Genomic DNA, 12,179 nt, shown 5'->3' with positions numbered 1-12,179 from the left:
TACCTGCCATTATTGCAAGTCAATCAGTCAGTTATGTCCCAGTATCTAAAGAATTTCCTGATAACAATCCTGTGTGACAATATACAGGACCTCGTGATGGTGGCATGGCAGAGGAGACTGAACAGCCTTTCTTGAACCACTAAGGCTCCAATCCAATACATGTCTACTCAGTTCCCATTGGGTACAATGCGAACTACGCCCAGGTAAGTGTGTATTGGACTGCAGCCTATGACAGTATTGTCCCAGCAAGAACTTCCAAGGTGGGTGAGAAGGGAAGGGGGAAAACAGATTTATGCTAAATTCAGTTGCCAGGAAATTTGTCATTCTTGTCAGTTAATGGATAGTGCAGCTATTATACTGTTGTAAGCTTGGGAGCTGGTCTGGATTACCTCTTTGGTTACCAACTCGGTGATTTTTGACTTAGATTTCTGTTAAAGGGTTTCTTGCAGCACACAGGACAGAGCATTAGACTTGTTTGGAGACCCTTAACAAACTACAGTTCCCAGGATTCTTTAAGGGGGGGAGCCATGACTCTCAAAGTGAAACAAGAGTGCTTTAAATGTATGGTGTGGATGTGGCCTAAGAAAAGAGCTGTGAATTTCAGGGCCATGAAGGTGCTGGTGGTTCCACCTCAGGCAGCCTTCCGCAATCTGGATGTTTAGGGATGTAAGAAGGCAGCAATTTCTGTTCAGACCTGTCTAATATAGAAGCTGATAGGTCTAACTATGAACCACTAAAGCCTATAACAGCCTCCTTACAGCAACTGACAGCAAGCATACAAGTATAAGTTAGGCTTCAGATAGAGCTGACCTATTTATTGCTACCAACTTGAAAACACCATAGTATTACCTTTCAAAAGAATATTTTTTTCTATTTACAATACATTGTAAACACATTTTACCTCCAGCTATTTTGACTCTGCACAGTCTGCCACCAGATAAGCCAGTCAGGACCCACAGACAGAGGAGGTGGCCCATCAGAGTGCACTTTGCTCAGGGCCCCTTCAAGCTTGGAACTGGCCCTGGTTATAGTATGGTATGGGTTCATTACAAGTCCCTCTCACCTTAATGCACTGTCTGTATAAATACTGTTCAGTACTCCCTGCCCACTCCTCATCTCTCCTCTTCCAGTTTGGAGGTTGTGACTTCACCCTTACAGTGCTAGAATAGAAACTTCGGGCACTTCCAGACAAACTGTTCATTGAGCATTCAACCTGGTTTATTTATAAAAATATTTATAAGGACCTGGTTATTAAATGCTTGGTCACAGCGCAATTGAAGGTGGCAGGAAATTGGAAGAATGAAAAATTGATATAACAGAATTTGACAGTTGGCTGTTGATGAGAAATTGACTCTAGAGTGTAAAAAAACTATTTATTGAGAATTCATTCTGATTTTTTGCACAGAGGTTAGACGACGTTGAATCAAGCGTTATCCCAAATTTTCTAGTGCATTTCCCCATTACTTTCCTTATTTTGTCTGCTATTTTGGGGGAGCAGGTTTATTACACAAAAGCTCCATATCAACTTTAATTTTGCAATCTGAATTTGCCGGTAGGTGATTGAATCACAGCCCAAAATAGAGAATGGAACTGTCCTTCCTGTAATTAAAAAGAAAATGGCTATTCCCCTGCAGCAACTCTATCCATGCTAACTCTTGGGAGCAAGAATATTGTTCAGTGCAGCCATGACAAGTGAAGTGCTAATTGGAAAAGTTGCTATGCTCTCCCCCACAGTCTTCATCTGGAAAGGCCCAAGTTAGGGGGAAAACTTTCTTCCACAGATGAATGAAAACAAGAAGTGGTGAATGGAAGCCCATAGGAAAAACTGTGAATGGCTCCAAAACCCACAAATTTTGACATCAATACTGAAATCAGACAGGTGCCTTTGGTCTATTCTTTTTGGTGCCTGCTTAAAACCTTTTTGTTTAGAGAAACCTACCCAGGAGGAGCCCAGGGCAGCAAACAGAAACGCTAAAAACGTATGGGGACAATGGCAGAGAGCAAAGGGTTAAAGATCCCTAGGGCCCCCCATGCTAGGCTCCTGATCCCGATGAGGGCCTCTGCACTGGCAGTTTGTGCTAAAACAACAACTTCCCACCCCAGCATTTAAAGTAGGGATGGAGAATGTTTTTGATTCTGCAGGTCAGATCCTTATCTGGCCCCCCACTTTGACCAGTAGGTGTGACAACTGACATGTCAATCACATAACATCATTATGACATCAGATGGTTGACAGGTGGGTTGCCCCACCCACCTGACAAAACCCCTTGCGCATACAATCCCATGTACCTGATAGCCAGCTGGCACAGATATGTAACTAACGTAGTGTGTAGTTTGGTCCTTAGAAACCTCAAGAATGAGCACACTTCACCCATAATGGCCAGAAGAAGCAGAGAGACTGCTTCTCAGGACTGGCTTAGGTTTTCCCTGTCTTCACATTCCTGGGGAGAAGGAGGAGGTGGGAGGATACCAGGCTATTCTTGGAATAGTAGCACTCAGTTGGGGTAAAAACTGCTGGCAACAGTCACCTGCTTTACAAGACAGTTACTGAGTTCCTTAGAGGCAAAAGTTATGTGTGGCATTAATTGGGAAAGTATGAGAAACATTTCTGTTCTCTATGATGGTAGTAAAATGCTTTTAAAATGTGGCTGTAGTGCAAAGAAAATTTCAGTGAGAATGGAATAGTCCATCATGCATTTAAAAATACATTATAAAAGTTCTATGAAGTATATGTTGTACAAAATAATATTTTGTATATAATTATACTATGAAATGTTAACAATTTTAATCATGTGTACATTTGTTAATGTTGGACACAATCAACACAGGAATTCCAATCTACAATGAACTTTGTCTGACCCTAAGCTAATCTGGTACCATATGACTAAAACACACACATCATGAATATCCTGTTTGTGTTTTTTCAACCAACCTCTATATCTGGTGTCTTGTATCGTTAGGCTAGGAGGCATGTATATGGCATGTGAATCAATCATTTTACAAATGCTATTTTTGGGAAGTGTGTGAGTCCCCAGTGTACTATTCCTGGACAGCTTTTTAAAGATACATACAAAATAGATTTCAATGAAGTAAGTATCACAAGATTAGTCATTAACAGCTTAATTTTAAAGCCAAGCATGTTCAGCGGAGTCAGATATGCCTGGACAACATACAGACCAGTTCAGTTCATATTCCTGGTTGATATTCAACAGGAAAAAGAAAAGAAACAGAGAACCCAAAACATATACCTTTGAAAAAGAATATAATATGGTACAGGGGGAAGAATCAAATCAGGAGCACATGAGTTTTACAGGATCAGGATGCCCCTAAGAAAAGTATACATTCGAAGATAATCATGTTCTCTCAGCTTCTGTAAAATCATAAGAGTGCCAGCTTGCCTTGAGAGTTATTATGGAGATGCTAAGATAAGCAACAACAAGAAAAAGCAGCTTTTATAAAATTCTTTAGATCTGTTAAAAGAATTATAATGTCTCCCCAAAGCCTACCACTGTCACATTTCTACAAACCTAGAGAACCCCCCTCAAATACTAGAAAATTTGTCCACAGGTAAATCGACTAGTAGCAGTGTCCTTTGCAAGCAATAAGACAAACATAAATAGGATAAAGAGGCAGATGTCTTAGTCCTACTATGACACACAAATTTATTTAGGTATAAAGAACAGTTTCAGCATGCATGTGCTGAAGATTTGTGTGCGCTAGAAGATTTGCAACAATCCTTTCATGTACACTAAAAATGTTTAAACTATTCCAGAAATTAAGACAGGATTGTATTAATCACAACAGGCATTATTCAGGGCTGCCTACCATTAGACAGAAGGAGGTGACAACTTCAGGTGGTGGATGCTGAAAAGGAGGAGATGGCAATGGTACCTCCTCAAACTTTGTCCCCAAGTATCAACTCTCCAGCCATTCCTGTCATCCTGAGCTGGTGCCCCAGTGGACACAGTGCTTTCTTGTCGCTGGCCTGAACTCGCTTGCTGTCTCATCTAGTTATCTTCTCCTAATGTAACAGATACCACTGTTGGGAAAGGCTCCAACTGAGGAAGTAGGCAGATAAGGCAGCTAGTTCAGACCATGCACTTCAGCAGGCACTGTATGTATGCATGTGTTGCTCTGCTCAGATAGTACATGCTGGTACCACCATACAGCATTTGTTTGAACATGTGTCAGTTCAGTTGGAACTGTGAGCAAGCAGGGTGCTGGAAGACAGAGCTATGTGTACCATGAGTCTTGTCCTATATCTCCTAAGCTAGCTATTGCTCTTACGTGTGATGAGATCAGTCTGCTTCTATACATAAAATTACTGGGGTGTGTGTGAGATGGTGCAACACCTTGCCCTCAATCTCAAGCAGCAAAACGCTTTGGGTCAGCCAAAGCATGATTTAATAGGTGCCTGCAACAGTCACAACAAAACATACATACATCTATTGCAGCTACACTAGTTACATTTTTTTATTTCAAGGGGACAAAAATGATGATAACCTACAAAACATATTTTGCTACAGGCCACTTGTCATCAGCACTTATTACCAAGGTAGACAGAATACTGAATGAAGAAGAGAGGGAGAGACACTGAATGCAACTATTCAATTCTTTCTTACAGGACCATCCACAAAGCCTCATTGGAGTGTCTAATTGTTAATAACCATGGCTGGTGCTTCAATGAAAAGACAAACAAAATTAACAGAATAGGAAAAAGAAGATTTTTGCAAATCTTCCAGTAATTTCTGCTGTCTGCAGTAATGTCTGACTTGGTAAGAGATTACTTATTCAATGGTATGTCTATTGTCTCTATTAAATTTCCAATGCTTATAATTAATGTTATCATTATTAATTTCTGTTGATCCTTTCTGGGCATAAAAGTATTAAAAGTTATCTCATTTCTCTTCACAACAACTCTGTAATTCAGACAGTCAGTTACCCAGCAGCATGCAGAGTGCTTAATGGTTGAACAGTTGTTTGAACCTGGGGTGCGCACACTGCATATATTTAAATATATGCTGTGTATACAGCCTTGGTATCCTTTGCCCATATCCAAATGCTCAGTTCCCTATATTTTACCCCACAGAGATGGATGGATTAGCCTCTTCTCCAGTGGCGTCACTAGGGTTGGTGTCACCTGGTGTGGTAACTCCTTGGCAAGCCCCCAAATGTCCTGCTGAGTGTGTGCATGCGCACACAAGGCCAGCCACCCATGCCCCTGGGAGGGCGCACGCCGGAGGGGCACCCAGCCAGAGAAGCAGGCCTGGGAATGCCGGCGTGCCTCCCTCGCCCTGCCGACGCTGCTCCCGGTCTCGCCCGCCCACCTGCCTGCCTCCGAGGAGGAGTTGGCTGCTCTGACGCCGACCCGGAGCGCTTCTCAGCTCCTTTGCCAGGCAACGGCGCAGGCGCCCTGCCCCGCGACAGGGCAGCTCTGGGTGTCACCCCCCTCATGGTGTCACCCGGGTGCGGTCCACACTCCCCACACCCCGCTAGTGACGCCACTGCTCTTCTCAGTTCTTCTTGTTTGTATTGGGCTGTGGCTGAATTATTCATTTTCCAGTTAGGAAAGAAATCTAGCTATATAATTAATGGTGTCTCAAAATAACACCAGTTACCAGCAAGTTAGAAATTAATTGTGACAGTATGTATAATTAACATAATCTTTATCATTGTACAGTACTTGTATCCCCATTGATAGGATTCAACTGATTTAGGCTTGCAATCAGATATACATTTACCTGGGAATAAGCCCCATTGAACCTAATGGAGTTTACTTCTGAGTAGACATGTATTGGATTCTGAGTAGACATGTATTAGGCTGTAATACTATACCTGTTTATTTGAAAGTAAGCCCATTGTGTTCTATGGGCCTTACCTTTGAGTATACTTGTACAGCATTGTTCTGATAAGCTTTTAATATTCCATTGGTGTTTATAAGAGTCAAGATTAGGGTTGGCAAATGTAACAATTTCGGTTTCTCTCATTGTCTCATTTTTCAAATCTTAAATTCAGTTCTTTATATTTCCACATCAGTTTGCAATTTTTTTTAAAAAAAGTGCTGAAAATTCATCAGCATTTTAGTGTGAATTTTTCCTAATACAACACATTCTTTAATTCAACTTTGCCTAGTATACATATTTTTGTAAAGCAATTTCCCCTGGTCTAATGCATTTTTATATTATTTTCACTAATATATGCATATTTTCCCCCAGTATATGCATTTTTATACACATTCCCTGGAGAACTGCACTGCAAAATTTTGAGAAGCGTGAATTTTGAGGAATGGATGTATTTTGGAAACTGTGAATTAGGACTTTTTGCCTTTAAATACCAACTGAATTGCATTTCTCCCCAATTTCTCATCAGGATGTGTTTACACCATTCAGTTATTTTAAATCAGAACTACTTTGTTGCTCCTCTTGCAACCTTGTGCACCCACCAAAAAAAGAGAAGGAAAAAGAGCAGCTGTTGAAAAAGCACCCAAGCCTGCCCTATAAAGTAAATTTTGAAGTGAATGAGTGATATAAGGTGCGAGGCTAAAAGTGTGGCCCCACTTCCAAGTAAAAACAGTTATGCTCTACACATGGGTAGTGCATAAATAGGGGTATAATTACTACCACATGCTAAATGAAGTAAAAGATCAGTTTCAATGACTGCAATCCATATCTACTCTTGTTCCATTCTAATAATGTTAGAATACTCTGGAGTAGGAACGGAATATTTATGGAATGGAAAATTTATCTTAACACATTTTGTATGCTGTTTTGACTAATACATATCTTTGCAAGCAATTTCTCCTAATATTATGCATTTTATATGCTATTTTACTAATATGTGTATGCTACTAATGGTTAGTAATTATTAAAATTATTAAAATGGTTAAAGAGAGAAGGAAAGCAAAAGGGGAGAGAATCATGGTTAGAACACTAAATGCAATAATACAGCAACTAGTACATAGAGACAAAGACTACTACAATAATTATTGTACAGAAATAGAAGAGGGTAATAAAAAAGGTAGAACAAGAGCCCTGTTCCAAAAGATTAGAGAAATGAAAGGGAAATTTAAACCAAGAGTAGGGATGTTGAATAATCAACAGGGAAACACACTGACTGACCGAGATAAAATAAAAGGAAGATAGAAGCAAAACACTGAAGAATTATATAAAAGAGATGCGAGGATGATAGATTGATTCATGGAAGAACTGTATGAAGAAGAACCAGAAATTTTAGAATGCAAGGTGAAAGCTGCACTTAAAATACTTGGAAGAAACAAATCACCAGGAACAGATGGCATACCAATAGAGTTGCTACAAGCTACTGAGAAGAATATGTCCAAATTTTGACAAAAATTAGTCAGCAAATATAGAAAATAAAACAATGGCTCACAGACTGGAAGCGTTCAATATACATCCCAATTCCAAAGAAAGGGGACCCCAGGGAATACAGTAATTATCAAACTATTGCCTTAATATTCTATGCAAGTAAATTAATGCTCAAGATTCTACAACAAAGGCTCTTACCATATATGGAGCAAGAAATGCCAGATGTCCAAGCTGGATTTAGAAAGGGAAGAGGCACCAGAGATCATATCACAAACATAAGCTGGATAATGGAACGGAGCAAGGAATTTCAGAAGGAAATCACTCTGTGCTTTATAGATTACAGCAAAGCCTTTGACTGTGTAGATCATGAAAAACTATGGAATGCTTTAAAATAAATGGTGTTGCCACAGCATCTGACTGTTCTGATGCACAACCTATACTCTGGAATGAGGCTACTGTAAAGGCAGAATATGGAGAAACCGACTTACTCCCCGTCGGAAAGGGTGTGAGACGGGTATATTTTATCACCCTATTTGTTTAATCTATATGCAGAACATATCATATGGAAAACGGCATCAGATCAAGATGAAGGAGGTGGAAAAATAAAACTGGAGGGAGAAATACCAATTTAAGATATGCAGACAATACCATACTACTAGCAGAAACCAGTAATGATCTGAAATGAATGCTGAGTTAGAGGAAAGCAAAAAAGCAGGACTACAGCTGAATGTCAAAAAGACTAAAGTAATGACAACAGAAGATTTATGTAACTTCCAAGTTGATAATGAGGACATTGAACTTGTCAAGGATTATCAGTACCTTGTCACAGTCATTAACCAAAGTGGAGACAATAGTCAAGAAATCAGAAGAAGGCTAGGACTAGGGAGGGCAGCTATGAGAGAACTAGAAAAGGTCCTCAAATGCAAAGATGTATCACTGAACACTAAAGTCAGGATCATTCAGACCATGGTATTCCCAATCTCTATGTATGGATGTGAAAGTTGGACAATGAAAAAAGAGAATAAGAGAAAAATCAACTCATTTGAAATGTGGTGTTGGAGGAGAGCTTTGCGCATACCATGGACCACGAAAAAGACAAATAATTGGGTGTTAGAACAAATTCAACCAGAACTATCACTAGAAGCTAAAATGATGAAACTGAGGTTATCATACTTTGGACACATCATGCAAAGACATGATTCACTAGAAAAGACAATAATGCTGGGAAAACCAGAAGGGAGCAGAAAAAGAGGAAGACCAAATGAAATGGATTGATTCCATAAAGGAAGCCACAGACCTGAACTTACAAGATCTGAACAGGGTGGTTCATGACCGATGCTCTTGGAGGTCACAGATTCATAGGGTCGCCATAAGTCGTAATTGACTTGAAGGCACATAACACATATACATTATTACTAATATTTTTGCATGCTATTGTTACTAATGTATTCAGGTATTTGAAAGATTGTCACAGAGAGGAGGGTCAGGATCTCTTCTCAATTGTCCCAGAGTGCAGGACACAGGATAATGGGCTCAAGTTGCAGGAAGCCAGATTTCGACTGAACATCAGGAAGACCTTCCTACCTGTTAAAGTGATACGACAATGGAACCAATTACACTGAAGGCATTCAAGAGGCAGCTGGACAGCCACCTGTCGGATATGATTTTACTTGGATTCCTGCATTGTACAGAGGGTTGGACTCAATGGCCTTATAGCCCCTTCCAACTCTATTCTATGATTCTGTTAGTCATTTTTATGCACACTTTCCACTAATATATGCATTTTTACAAACATTGTTTGTTGCAAAATTCAGGTAAGTGCAATTTGAAGGATGGCTGTGTTTTGGTTCTCTTATTGTTTCAGAAGACTTGAAGGCACATAACAACAATTGTTTCAGAAAGTGCAAATCTAATAGATTTGTTTTGAAATGCAAACTGAATCAAATTTCTCCCCCATCCCTACTCTGGAGTAAATATGCTGTGGATTACAGCCAAAGTATGTCCTGTTGGCATCAAGCAAAGATAAGGAATTAGTGGAAGATGTTGGACTGCAGGTCGTATCATACCTGACCATTGGCAGTGTTGGCTGGGCTGGTGAAAGTTGGAGTCCAGAAGCACTGGAGGGCCACAGATTCTGCAGCCTTGCTGTAAATAGTAGTCAGCTGGCATTGTTGATTTGCTTTGTGTGTCTTAAAGTCTGCTGAAAGGAACTGTGAAAAAGCCTTAGAACTCTACCTGCTCCCATTTGTCAAGAAGTATTACTACTGTCAAGCATTTAGAAATGTATTCCTTCTGTAGTGGGTAGTTAGTTACATCTACAAGCCTCCCCCATGATTTATCTGACTTCTATTAAACAATGCGCAACGGCATGACACAGAACATCCTCAACTGAAAATAGGCAAGTGCACAATTGGTAACCATAGCAGCTGCAATTGCTAAAATAAATGATAATGCGGAGTGCATATGGTTCTGTAGCATTAGCTGTGTTTTCACTTCCTTCTCAAACTGCCATATAGAATTCTGCCATAAAGTACAATAAAATCATCATCATGTAACTCAGCAGACAGAAATTGAAGGGCATAGTTCACATAGCTTCTTGGTCTACGTTTATAAGGCCCCAACTAACAACAATTTATTTATCAAGCATCTAAAATACTAGAGGTGCAATTCATCAGAAAATTCTCGTGTGCGAGTACCATTAAGAAGAACAGGAGTTGTTCAAGAGTGCTGCTGAGCTCCTGTGCTGTTCTCATTCATTTCAATGGCAGAAATTCTTAGTGGATTCTAACCTAGATTGATGCTATACCCAGGTATCTGTAATATCAACAACTGAAGCCCGGATATAGCTAAAAGATCTAACACACAACTAGATGTGACAATAGGTGATTGGTGATAGGATCTCTCCCCCTCTATTAAATGTACAATAGCTTTGATGGTGGTGGGGGCACACAATCACTGTTTTCATAGAATCATAGAATAGTAGAGTTGGAAGGGGCCTATTTACTGATGAACATTGCCCCACTCAAAGCTGCTGTTTGCTATGTGGAGCTAAATATACAGGTACCGTGTATGTTTTGATCATGGGGCAAACAGCAGTGCTAGAAGCCATTTTTATTGGAAAAACATTGTAGGGAGGAGATATAAGCCCCTAGCACCACAGTCCCAAACAAATCGCCTTTCCCAATGTGGCTGCTATTAAACCTTTAAATGGTAGATCCAATCACAGAGTTTCTGCTATCATTTCTAGTCTGACACACACACACTCTTCAAGAACAGTGATTTGTATCTGAAATGTTGCTAAGCCTGCTCCATATGTCCTGCTCCGTATGTCCTCCAGAATCTGGAGTAGTACCCTCCCAGGCTTTAGGGACATGGGAACACAGGAAGCTGCTTTATACTGAGTCAGACCATTGGTCCATCTAGCTCAGTATAGTCTTCAGTGACTGGCAGCAGCTCTCTAGGGTTTCATGAAGGAGTCTCTCCCAACCCTACCTGGAGATACCGGCGATTGAACGTGGGGCTTTCTGCATACAAGGCGTATACTGTATCACTGAGCTATGGCCCTTCCCCTTTATCACTTGCTCAATCTGACTGTAGATACCAGACCAGGAAGCAACTTAAGCAAGCAAACAAAACAAATAAATATGTTTATTTATTTATTATTTATTGCATTTATATGCCGCCTTTCTTTTCATGATAGAAACCCAAGGTGGCTTACATATGGTTCCCAGGCATAAGAACATAAGAACATAAGAAGAGCCTGCTGGATCAGGCCAGTGGCCCATCTAGTCCAGCATCCTGTTCTCACAGTGGCCAACCAGGCAGTCTCCCATCCAGGCACTGACCAGACCTGACCCTGCTTAGCTTCAGCAGGGTGCTGGCCTCATGTGCCTTCAGACTATAGCCTACAAAATGTTACATTTTGATAGGCTGGATTCCATATTTCCAGTTTGTTTTGAATTTTCAGCAAAACCTATTTGTACTTATTTTCTCTCTGCAGTTTCCTGAGTCCATGAAGCATGCGACAGAGCGTCTCCTGGTCACCCTCCCCCCACTCCTACCACTGCAAGCAGTCAGGAAAAAGGAGACCATATTGGCCTAGACGAATGACACAACACAGTTAGCCCAGTACTTTCAACCTTACTAGCTTACCTGGTGGGTTGCCTCATAGGTCTACTTGGGAACTTCTTGTACTTGTAAACAGATTCTGAAGTGCATACTAAATGAAAATGTCATAATTTAAAACACACACATTTGTATAATATGTAGTTTTTGCTGGCAAAATACACCTGTAGTGGTTCAATAATTGCACACTCACTCATATGTATTGCATTGATAGACACTGAAATATGTACCTGTCTATGTCATTTGTAAATGATTCCGACTACATGCATCTTTTATCTGAGAGTAGAGTATAAGAATGGCTTTAATTCCGAGAAGAATATATTTTTTCTTGCTAAGCCATGCTTGTGTTCTTCATTAAATTGTTTCAGACCATCAGAATAATGATTGCAAGCACTATCCTCCTTCTCTTGCATTTAAACTGTTTATTAAAATATAAGAACAGTAATTACTGTAACAAAAATAAAAATAGATTGTGTCAAATGTTGCTGTTTGCAAGAAGTTTTGTTTTGATTTTTAACTAGGCCTGTTGCTTCTTTATTAGTCAAGGCAACTTGTGCAATCACAGAGATGGCCACTTTCTATAAGACAAAAATCAGTATTTATTTCTGTTAAATCCATCTCAACTGTGCTCATGTCAGCTCTGATAAAAATATCAACAATTTCACAATATAATCTTCATAATAGATTTGCAAAATTGTATGCTAACATAATTTACCTTCCTGACAGTAA

At 40.0% G+C, this 12,179-nt stretch overlaps 1 long non-coding RNA gene across 3 annotated transcripts in view; it reads left to right on the top strand.

Annotated features, from left to right (window-relative positions):
- Window positions 1-11,920, top strand: part of LOC133378358 (uncharacterized) — a 51,930-nt gene extending 40,010 nt beyond the window's left edge. For all 3 annotated transcript variants that reach the window (XR_009760975.1, XR_009760976.1, XR_009760974.1), the window contains exons 2-3: window positions 4,625-4,775; window positions 11,326-11,920. This is a non-coding gene — a long non-coding RNA (uncharacterized LOC133378358). The remainder of the gene's footprint in view (window positions 1-4,624; window positions 4,776-11,325) is intronic.
- The last annotated feature ends 259 nt before the right edge of the window (window positions 11,921-12,179 follow it).

The sequence above is a fragment of the Rhineura floridana genome, chromosome 2, assembly GCF_030035675.1.
Source record: "Rhineura floridana isolate rRhiFlo1 chromosome 2, rRhiFlo1.hap2, whole genome shotgun sequence".
Lineage (NCBI taxonomy): Eukaryota > Metazoa > Chordata > Lepidosauria > Squamata > Rhineuridae > Rhineura > Rhineura floridana.
This window is presented reverse-complemented; position numbering and strand designations above follow the sequence as displayed.